General features: G+C 38.9%; 1 non-coding gene across 1 annotated transcript; it reads left to right on the top strand.

The window, feature by feature from the left end:
• Window positions 1–8,023: 8,023 nt before the first annotated feature.
• TRNAV-UAC (transfer RNA valine (anticodon UAC)) lies at window positions 8,024–8,095 on the top strand. The gene has a single exon. It is a non-coding gene; the product is annotated as a tRNA-Val (tRNA).
• The last annotated feature ends 3,893 nt before the right edge of the window (window positions 8,096–11,988 follow it).

The following is an 11,988-nucleotide window of genomic DNA, read 5'->3' as shown; positions in this document are numbered from 1 at the left end:
ATCATTACCAGTACAACATTGGTGAACTAATGGTCTTCAACCGGCGGTATGCACAACCTCAACAATCAGGAGTTGTTCATTATTTCTGTTATAAAGACTCAGGTACGTCATCCAAGGTAATGATTAGTATCTTCTTTAGAAGGATCACTTAAACTTGGAGTTAAAAGATGATAAACTAAAAACCATATGTATATATGTAAAAATGTGGATATAGGTATATGCATCTAGTTGAGTCAGACGAATGTGTTATATACTTAAGAATGTGACTGACAACTTATAGAATAAGGTACAAACATTATGGTTGATACGATAAGTAATTTATAATAAATATGTAGTGTGTTGCATTTTAATGGTTCTTAAGAACCAAGGCCTTTTAGCCAGTAAAGATGATAAGAAATTGAAAAAGGTGTTGAAAGCATAATAATCATAAGCCCCAGAATATATTATCCTCTGGATATCTAAAATAAAATCCAACGCAAAATAACTAGGTTAAGACAGGATTCATTCAGCATTTAAGAAAATATGTACTTTCCCTCTCCTTATCTCCTATCATTATTTCTTATGTTTACTTCCAACAAATGTCTCGTATATCATATAAAAATTTGTTATAGGTATTAGGTGAATATTGTCCAGCGACGCGTTGTATAACTCTCTGTTGTCAAAGTTCACCGGTGGAGTAGATCATATATTACAAAGCTGTGTCTCTCCACACAGATGTTACACGTCCCAGGTTAAGATATTTCCTTGATATGGCGTTTATCTAACATAGATATGTCTTCTATAAAGATCTGTAAACACGTTCTCCTGTGGGTCGACACCTAACGCTTTCGTATTAATTATTTGTAAGTGACCAAGCATCACAAAGCTGTGTCACTTCCCACACTATGTTTCATTAATCATTCAAACTATATTTGTTTCATCATTGATTTGATCCTTACAATAGATATTTATGTCTGTAATTTTCTGTGTCATATTATTAGTCAGTTGAAGTGCACAATACGCTTGTCAACCTGGCCAGTCTACTGTTTTGGTCATGAGATGTTATTCACAAGGTGTATCAGGACTCCATCCGTCAGCTGTGTCACCACCAGTGACAAGTCATCCTTGGCAAGGCTGTGTCATCCTCAAAGGACGGAGAGAAATAGTACAGTCTCGTCGGAGAACCTTCTTGCTCAAAGATGTCCATCATCCCCTGCTCCTGTGTAGAGTGCAGCAGCCACGAAGGTGTAGGAGCGCCATCAAAGGTGTGCTGGTGATGTGTGGTAATAATAATAATACTGTTGACACCATCAACAACAACCATTTCTCAGGTTTGTCTGTCCTACTTGTCGTCGCTGTACGTAACTCTGTCATTGCATATGTCTTCCTTGAACGTATATTTTCCTATATTTCACTCTCCCAACTATTTAGACAATAATATGCAGAAAGGATTGTTAGGTGACTTTAAAGTGGAACATATAAAGGATTAGTGACCTAATGACCTTCCATAGGTCGCTGTACGTTTGAATGCACCATTCGTCTTACGAACAGGGTGAGAGCGTGTACGGTCTCAGAATCATCTTGAACCCCTGGGAAAACTGTTCAAGATGATTCGATTGATGGTTATAACATGACCTTTACCGCAGGTATGACCCTTCCAATCAATAGTGGTGAAAACCTTACTTATATAGGCCAAATATTTAGTGAGCGTGTGTATGACCTTACAAATATCTTCAACACGTGAAGGTGTTCAAGTATTTTTGATTGGGGATCATGACTAACTTGTTGACTTTATTAACCCTGGCAGTCGATGAGCCACAAGCCCAAATAACCAACCAGCCTGGCGATTATTTTAGATGTCTTGCTTGAGTGACAATGTAGCACCTGGGTTGAGCCCAAGGACTTGTTACCCTCCTCCTTTCCGTCTGTTTTTCTATCTCTTCCTCACAACACTCCCGAGAACCCTCCAGCAAACTCCACCACACTCCCCTTCCTGCCAAACCCTTCCCTCTACGTCGTCAGTAATCAAGACAGACATTCATAGTTTTATATGCAGCTACCTGCTGGACCTGGACGATCATTTTATGTTGAACTTATGGTTCACATTCTGGCTTCATGACCACAAGCTGATAGCCCTTAAATCCAACCACATATATACATCCTGTTATACAACTGATGTTACTGTCTGACGTATGTATGGTGCGGCTTGATGACCTTACCTGTTGATGGTCATTAAGTCAAACATGTTATCATGTTGCAAATATCGTGATTTGTATGCTTTATTGTGTGGCACAGTTTCTGGTGTAGATATCTTTGATAACCTTTACCGGTTACTATCCAGTATAGTGAACGATAGACAGACTCCCGTGTTACAGACTCCGTATGATAAACACCTGACGAACTTCAACACAAACATTTATATGTTGGGTAAGATCAGAGAACGAGTCGTCCAGTGGCAGAACATAAACCTACAACATGTAACAACAACAACAACAACAAACAACTGTTATGTGAAGATCTAGTTATTCAAAGTGAGATGATCACAAGGAAGTTAGGGATATAGAAGAGTAGGAGTGAGGTATAAGGTGGAGGCCCAGCCACCGTGGCTGGTGCTATATAGAGCAGTGAGGGATAACACCATATCTTAACCCCTGGTGATGTGTGAGCTTATAAACACTGGTGGTATTTATGGCGGCCACCAGGAAGTAATGTTCACCAGGTATTGCTCTGCTCTACACTGATCCAACAACTACAAGGATAATGTTGTTATAACCTTCTTGATCATGCTGGTTATAGAAGTATTATAGATACATGTTGGTGACACAAGGATAATGTTGTTATAACCTTCTTGATCATGCTGGTTATAGAAGTATTATAGATACATGTTGGTGACACAAGGATAATGTTGTTATAACCTTCTTGATCATGCTGGTTATAGAAGTATTATAGATACATGTTGGTGACACAAGGATAATGTTGTTATAACCTTCTTGATCATGCTGGTTATAGAAGTATTATAGATACATGTTGGTGACACAAGGATAATGTTGTTATAACCTTCTTGATCGTTGTGGTTATAGAAGTATTATAGATACATGTTGGTGACACAAGGATAATGTTGTTATAACCTTCTTGATCATGCTGGTTATAGAAGTATTATAGATACATGTTGGTGACACAAGGATAATGTTGTTATAACCTTCTTGATCATGCTGGTTATAGAAGTATTATAGATACATGTTGGTGACACATGGATAATGTTGTTATAACCTTCTTGATCATGCTGGTTATAGAAGTATTATAGATACATGTTGGTGACACATCATAATGATGGTCTCGTCTGGTGTCCACATAAACACAGTACGTTACTACAGTACATACAGTAATATCAGTCGTAACAACACTATGTATGTAGTCGTGATTACCGTAACATGCGAGTGGCAAGATTGGATGACGTAACGTAACAATATCAGACTTCATCATTCTCAATAGTTTAGATGGATCATGTAATATTTGGCGTTGCTTCATGTTTTATCAGATGATAAAATGATGGCTGGTCTAATGACCTTCACAAGTCAATGGTCATTAAATCCCACACAGCAACCAACCACTCAGGATGACCAGGAGGGAGCCACCTGGTGCAGACCAAGTGTACCAGCCTGGTGGAGAGGATCAACTGCTCCACCTCAGGATAAGAGCTGCTCAAGTTCTGTAGTGAGGGACACTCCAAGTGGCATGTGAAACTACCAGTCTTAGTTATAAACTACCGCCCGGCTGGCCGGTGGGTGGCTGTGGCCAACATGAACCCAGAGGATACACACACACACACACACACACACACACACCGCCCACTGACCTGACCACCGGCCGGTGGGTGGCTGTGGCCAACATGAACCCAGGGGCTACACACACACACACACACACACACACACACCGCCCACTGACCTGACCACCGGCCGGTGGGTGGCTGTGGCCAACATGAACCCAGGGGCTACACACACACACACACACACACACCGCCCATTGACCTGACCACCGGCCGGTGGGTGGCTGTGACCAACATGAACCCAGGGGACACACACACACACACACACACACAGAGCGGCGCCAGGCTGGAGGCGGGGCATCGTGACGTCACAGGCAAGTCCCTCCCCCCGCCAGATCCAAACATGTGTTGTGTCTGGTGATGGCGGTTCAAGATTTCCCACATTTATATTGATCTTTACATTATCATCCACTCCCAAAGTCACCTGGCATTCTTGTGTTTCAACAACAGACGTGATATATGCAACACCAGGCAAACATTGTACCATTATCTGATAGGTTAATTGGTGCACAATCAAGAACCAGTGAATTTCATCGCCGCCATAAGTAAGTAAGGAAGGTGACTTTAATGATGATAAATACGACCTGGTATGGCTGTGTCTACACACTACCGCCATCTGCTCAACATTGTACATACCAACATTTAAACTCTGGCATTTAAACACAAGGTTTAAAGTCGCTCATGAAAACGCGAACTTAAAATCTATCCATTTAAATCTACCATTCATCAATAAACATTTAAACACCGTCATTTGAACGTAAACCTTCCAGCTGCGTTATTTTACCAGAGTCCTTTAAGATACGTCATATAAACACAAAACTTAAATGTACGTTAAGCTTGTGCAAACCATCATTAAATATCAAGCTTTTAAATTAGAATTGTAATGAAATTGCGAACTTTTAACTCTGTCAAATTACAGCTATTGTACAAAATGATTCACTTAATTGACAAATTTTAATGTCAGTTAATTTAACGATATCCTTTGTGGTTCATCTTTGAAACACAAACCTTTAAACTTTGTCTCTAGAACTGAACACAACCATTAAGTTTCATAACTGGAATGGAAATTTGGATAATCTATCAAAATTCGTCATATAACGCGAACTTTTAAATCCTTCCATTCAGTTGGGCCGTTACTTGCCTGGCTGCCATTCATAATATGTCCTTTTATATTGTATGTTGACTACGCTCTCATTCATTCGTCATTTGGATCGTCTCACTGATATTCCATTCATAAACTTCATTCCTGCAGCTTATTTTTGACCGCCATGTTGCTTCCTCAAGGTTTATAATTCTTTGTGTATTTAATAATAGAAGATTCAATGATATTTCTCGTGGTACTGGAATTAGAGTTAATAATGCCATCTCAGTTATTAACTCTAACTCAAGTACCACGAGAAATATCATTGAATCTTCTATTGCTGAATACACAAAGAATTATAATCTTAATATTAGTGATGGTCTATACAAATTGGATAACTTTAATGTTGATAAAATGTGTAAACAATTCACCTTCTTGTCCACATAATAAGTTTATGATACGCTTGTTGTCTGTCTTGGACAATCACATGTTTACCATATGGCGTCCTAGCTACGTCTCTTCGTTGTATATCAACTGACTGTTATATTTCTCTGTTGTGTCTCCCCTGATGATGTGAGTTTTACACGAAAGTGCACTTGGGAATTTATCGTGTTTATTTTCCCCGTGGACTCATAAGAATATACTTGATCACGTGCAAAATTGCGATCCTTTTCAATATATATATATATATATACGTATATATATTTTTTTTTTTATACTTTGTCGCTGTCTCCCGCGTTTGCGAGGTAGCGCAAGGAAACAGACGAAAGAAATGGCCCAACCCACCCCATACACATGTACATACACACGTCCACACACGGAAATATACATACCTACACAGCTTTCCATGGTTTCCCCCGGACGCTTCACATGCCTTGATTCAATCCACTGACAGCACGTCAACCCCTGTATACCACATCGCTCCAATTCACTCTATTCCTTGCCCTCCTTTCACCCTCCTGCATGTTCAGGCCCCGATCACACAAAATCCTTTTCACTCCATCTTTCCACCTCCAATTTGGTCTCCCTCTTCTCCTCGTTCCCTCCACCTCCGACACATATATCCTCTTGGTCAATCTTTCCTCACTCATTCTCTCCATGTGCCCAAACCATTTCAAAACACCCTCTTCTGCTCTCTCAACCACGCTCTTTTTATTTCCACACATCTCTCTTACCCTTACGTTACTTACTCGATCAAACCACCTCACACCACACATTGTCCTCAAACATCTCATTTCCAGCACATCCATCCTCCTGCGCACAACTCTATCCATAGCCCACGCCTCGCAACCATACAACATTGTTGGAACTACTATTCCTTCAAACATACCCATTTTTGCTTTCCGGGATAATGTTCTCGACTTCCACACATTTTTCAAGGCTCCCAAAATTTTCGCCCCCTCCCCCACCCTATGATCCACTTCCGCTTCCATGGTTCCATCCGCTGACAGATCCACTCCCAGATATCTAAAACACTTTACTTCCTCCAGTTTTTCACCATTCAAACTCACCTCCCACTTGACTTGACCCTCAACCCTACTGTACCTAATAACCTTGCTCTTATTCACATTTACTCTTAACTTTCTTCTTCCACACACTTTACCAAACTCCGTCACCAGCTTCTGCAGTTTCTCACATGAATCCGCCACCAGCGCTGTATCATCAGCGAACAACAACTGACTCACCTCCCAAGCTCTCTCATCCCCAACAGACTTCATACTTGCCCCTCTTTCCAAGACTCTTGCATTTACCTCCCTAACAACCCCATCCATAAACAAATTAAACAACCATGGAGACATCACACACCCCTGCCGCAATCCTACATTCACTGAGAACCAATCACTTTCCTCTCTTCCTACACGTACACATGCCTTACATCCTCGATAAAAACTTTTCACTGCTTCTAACAACTTGCCTCCCACACCATATATTCTTAATACCTTCCACAGAGCATCTCTATCAACTCTATCATATGCCTTCTCCAGATCCATAAATGCTACATACAAATCCATTTGCTTTTCTAAGTATTTCTCATACATTCTTCAAAGCAAACACCTGATCCACACATCCTCTACCACTTCTGAAACCACACTGCTCTTCCCCAATCTGATGCTCTGTACATGCCTTCACCCTCTCAATCAATACCCTCCCATATAATTTACCAGGAATACTCAACAAACTTATACCTCTGTAATTTGAGCACTCACTCTTATCCCCTTTGCCTTTGTACAATGGCACTATGCACGCATTCCGCCAATCCTCAGGCACCTCACCATGAGTCATACATACATTAAATAACCTTACCAACCAGTCAACAATACAGTCACCCCCTTTTTTAATAAATTCCACTGCAATACCATCCAAACCTGCTGCCTTGCCGGCTTTCATCTTCCGCAAAGCTTTTACTACCTCTTCTCTGTTTACCAAATCATTTTCCCTAACCCTCTCACTTTGCACACCACCTCGACCCAAACACCCTATATCTGCCACTCTGTCATCAGACACATTCAACAAACCTTCAAAATACTCATTCCATCTCCTTCTCACATCACCACTACTTGTTATCACCTCCCCATTTACGCCCTTCACTGAAGTTCCCATTTGCTCCCTTATATATATATATATATATATATATATATATATATATATATATATATATATATATATATATATATATATATATATATATATATTTATATATATATATATATCTTTTTTTCTTTCGTACTATTCGCCATTTCCCACGTCAGCGAGGTAGCGTTAAGAACAGAGGAATGGGCCTTTGAGGGAACATCCTCACCTGGCCCCCTTCTCTGTTCCTTCTTTTGGAAAATTGAAAAAAACGAGAGGGGAGGATTTCCAGCCACCCGCTCCCTCCCTTTTTAGTCGCCTTCTACGACACGCAGGGAATACGTGGGAAGTATTCTTTCTCCCCTATTCCCAGGGATGATATATATATATATATATATATATATATATATATATATATATATCCTTCAGTATGTTTACTTTCGATAATGAGGAACAGAAGAAGGAGCCAAGCAAGTAAATTTCGTCAAAGACATCACTCTTTTCTAAACGCTGCCTCGCAAAGATTTTCATTAATTCAAATTGAAGAAACAGACGAATTTTCTATTGTCTGGTTAGCTCAGTGGTAGAGCGTGAGTCTTACACACTCAAGGTCGTGGGTTCGAGACCCACACCAGACATAATTTTTGTCTTTTTCTTTTTTCATTTTGTCCGCATCACATGTGTGCAACATTCAGTATCTTTGTCCAACGTTATAGTGAAGATCTTCACAATAAATTGTGGTTTTCGACCTTATCTGAAAGGGTCAGGTCCACCAAGACGTTCTTGAAATCTTCCAGAAGCTTCTGGCGATCCTCCTCCAACTGCTGGGCACATCAGAGTTAACATGGGCCGGACATCGGTTGTGGAACAACTTAATCTGCTTCCGGTAGTTAGCAGGGATGATAATGAGGGCTCTGACCTCATACCAGGTCAGCTTAGTTCCAGTCTATTGCTTAGTTCCAGTCTATTGCTTAGTTCCAGTCTATTGCAACGACAATAAAAAAGTAAAACTCATTTCTTCGTGGAAAATTGAGAGGAAAACACGACAGCAACATGGAGATTTATCCTGTGGTTATTTTGCCGGCTAGTCGGCAACGGTCGGTCAAACACTATTTTGCCGAGGTAATCTCAGTACTTCATATAATACTATGTCACAAAATATGTTCCTGGGGGCGTAGCTCAGTGGTAGAGCACTCGCTTGGCATGCGAGAGGACCCGGGTTCAAACCCCGGCGCTTCCATTTTTATTTGGGAAATTCATTGTTTTCAGTGTTATATATATATATATATATATATATATATATATATATATATATATATATATATATATATATATATATATATATATATATATATATATTATATATATGTATATATCGTCCGATCAGGGAAGTTAAGCAACGTTGGGTCTGGTTAGTACTTGGATGGGTGACCGTCTGGGAACACCAGATGCTGTTATCCCTGGGGATAGGGAAGAAAGAATACTTGCCACGTATTCCCTGCGTGTCGTACAAGGCGACTAAAAGGATAGGGAGCAGAAGGCCGGAAATCCTTTACTCTCATTTTCAATTTTCCAAAAGACGGAACAGAGAAGACATAAAGATATTGTAAAGATGTAACTAATATAAGATATAAGAATGAATGGAAGATACGGATGTAGCTGAAACAAGGAATAATGAAGATTAAGGTGCAATGAAAATTATTCTGTAGTGAAGATAAATGTATATGTTAAAATTTTGTATTGAACATCAAGAAGTAATGATAATGATGAGAGTGTAGTGATGATGAGGGTTTAGTTAGGGAGTGGCGACAATTGCCTTTACAATGATACTAAGGAGGTAACACAATGAGGAACACAAACTTTCCAAAGCTACGTTCAAGTCAGACTTTGAACTAAGTTCGGTAAACAGAAAGATGATGTTAAGATGAGAGTGTAGCGAAGAAGAGTAGTGATGATAAGGATATTTTCAAGATAGGTTGTAGTGAAGAAAAGAATGTAGTGAAGATACGAATGTAGTAAAGACAAGGGTTATTAAATAGTAAAGTTTATTCAAAATGATTATGTAGTGAAGATAAGATCTACTTTTAGTGAACATCAGGGCGTACAATGATGATGGTATGGTAGAAATAACGGTGTAGTGAAGAAGAGGGTATAGTGAAGATATAATTAAGTGAAAATAAGCTAGTAGTGAAGATACACGTTAGTGAATAGAGTGCAATATGACATATACAATACAGAATTAGGTATCTTCACCATAAACTGAATTGTCCACCATATTTACTGCTCTTGAGCTGGAAGAAATCACGGTCATAGAGTTTAATGATCTCTAATTCTTTATCTTCACTACTTGCCAACCTTAGTTTGGAATATGATATATACAATACAAAGTAAGGCATCTTCACTACAAACTGAACTGTCCCATATTTCTATTGCTCTTGAACTGGTAGAAATCACGGCCATAGAGCTTATCTCTAATTCTTTATCTTCACTGCAAACTAAATTGTCCGCCATGTTTACTGCTCTTGAGCTGATAGAAATATACAGATATACAATTGGGTATTTTCAAAACAAACTGAATAGTAGCCATATTTACGGCTTCTCATCTGGTAGAAATCACGACCATAGAATTGAATTATCTCTAGTGCTTTATCTTCAGTACTTAACACACTTAGATTAGGATATGATACATACAATGTACAATTGGGCATCTTCACTAAAACTGAATTGTCCACCATATCTAATGCACTTGAGCTGGTAGAAATCACGGCCATAGAGTTCATCTCTCATTCTTTATCTTCATTATTTGACACAATTGCATAATAATATGATAAATATAATACACAATTGGGCATCATTGAAAACTGAATTGCCCGCGATATTTACTGCTCTTGAGTTGGTAGAAATCACGACCATAGGGTTTATTACATATTCTTTATCTTCCCTACTTGACAGATTAGAAAATATACACAATATACAATTGGGTATCTTCACTACAAACAGAATCACCCGCCATATTTACTGCTCTTGAGCTGGTAAATATCACTGCCATAAAGTTTGATTATCTCTAACTCTCCATCGTCACTACTTGACACCCTTAGATTTGAATATGATATATACAATATAAGATTGGGCATCTTCACTACAAACTGAATTATACGCGATATTCACTCCTCTTGAGCTGGTAGACATCTCGGCCATATTTTATCTCGAATTCTTTATCTTCACTACTTGACACAATTAGATTAGAATATGATATATACATAATATGCAATCGGGTATCTTCATTACAAACTGAATTGTCCGCCATATTTCGTAATCTTGAGCTGGTATGAATTACGGCCATAGACTTTTTCTCTAATTTTTTATCGTCATTACTTGACACCCTTCGATTAGAATATGAAATATACAATATAGCATTGGGCAGTTTCATTACGAACTGAATTGCCCGCCATATTTCCTACCAAAGAGTTTAATGATTTTTAATTCTTTATCTTCACTACTTAACTCACTTAGATCATAATATGTTATACAATATACAATTGGGCATCTTCACTACAACCTGAATTGTCCGCCATATTTACTGCTCTTGAGCAGGTACAAACCCCGGCCACAGAGTTTATCTCTAATTCTTTATCTTCACTATATATATGAAGTAGGTAGACAGCGATAAAGCATAAAAAAAAATTTAAAATAAAAAAAGATTTACATATATATATATATATATATATATATATATATATATATATATATATATATATATATATATATTTTTTTTTTTTTTTTCATACGATTCGCCATTTCCCGCACTTGCGAGGTAGCGCTAAGAACAGAGGACTGGGCCTTTGAGGGAAAATCCTCACCTGGCCCCCTTCTCTGTTCCTTCTTTTGGAAAATTAAAAAAAAAAACGAGAGGGGAGGATTTCCAGCCACCCGCTCCCTCCCCATTTAGTCGCCTTCTACGACACGCAGGGAATACGTGGGAAGTATTCTTTCTCCCCTATCCCCAGGGATAATATATATATATATATATATATATATATATATATATATATATATATATATATATATATATATATATATATATATATATATAATATATATATATATAACTCAATTACCTGAGGAGTTAACTATGATTTTCTGCATATCCAGGATATAGCGTAAGATCAGTAGGCAACGAAACAACTTAGGCATCGAAATCACATCCACGGACCTGCACATTGAGAGTGGTAAATTTCTGCTGATACCCAACACAAAACCAAAGGCTTTCCTCTCAACATGACTCAGCTCGACCGAAAAGCATTGGAACTGCTTGTTTCCGAAAGCCTGGCCACCTTGGGCGAAGGGGGGAACGGGACTGCCTACCTCGTCAAGTGGCATGACGAACTGGCCGTTCTGAAGGTGTCTCACTTTTCTGAGGATGAGCGTCTCATGCGAGAGAGCCAATACATGGTTTTGCTGGAAGGAGCTGGAGGAGTCCCAATGTTGTTGGCTTATTCCGAGGAACCACCAGCCATCTTGATGACCTACT

This window comes from Panulirus ornatus, chromosome 12 (assembly GCF_036320965.1).
Source record: "Panulirus ornatus isolate Po-2019 chromosome 12, ASM3632096v1, whole genome shotgun sequence".
NCBI lineage: Eukaryota > Metazoa > Arthropoda > Malacostraca > Decapoda > Palinuridae > Panulirus > Panulirus ornatus.
The sequence above is the reverse complement of the archived record's forward strand: the minus strand, read 5'-3'. Positions and strand labels throughout refer to the sequence as shown.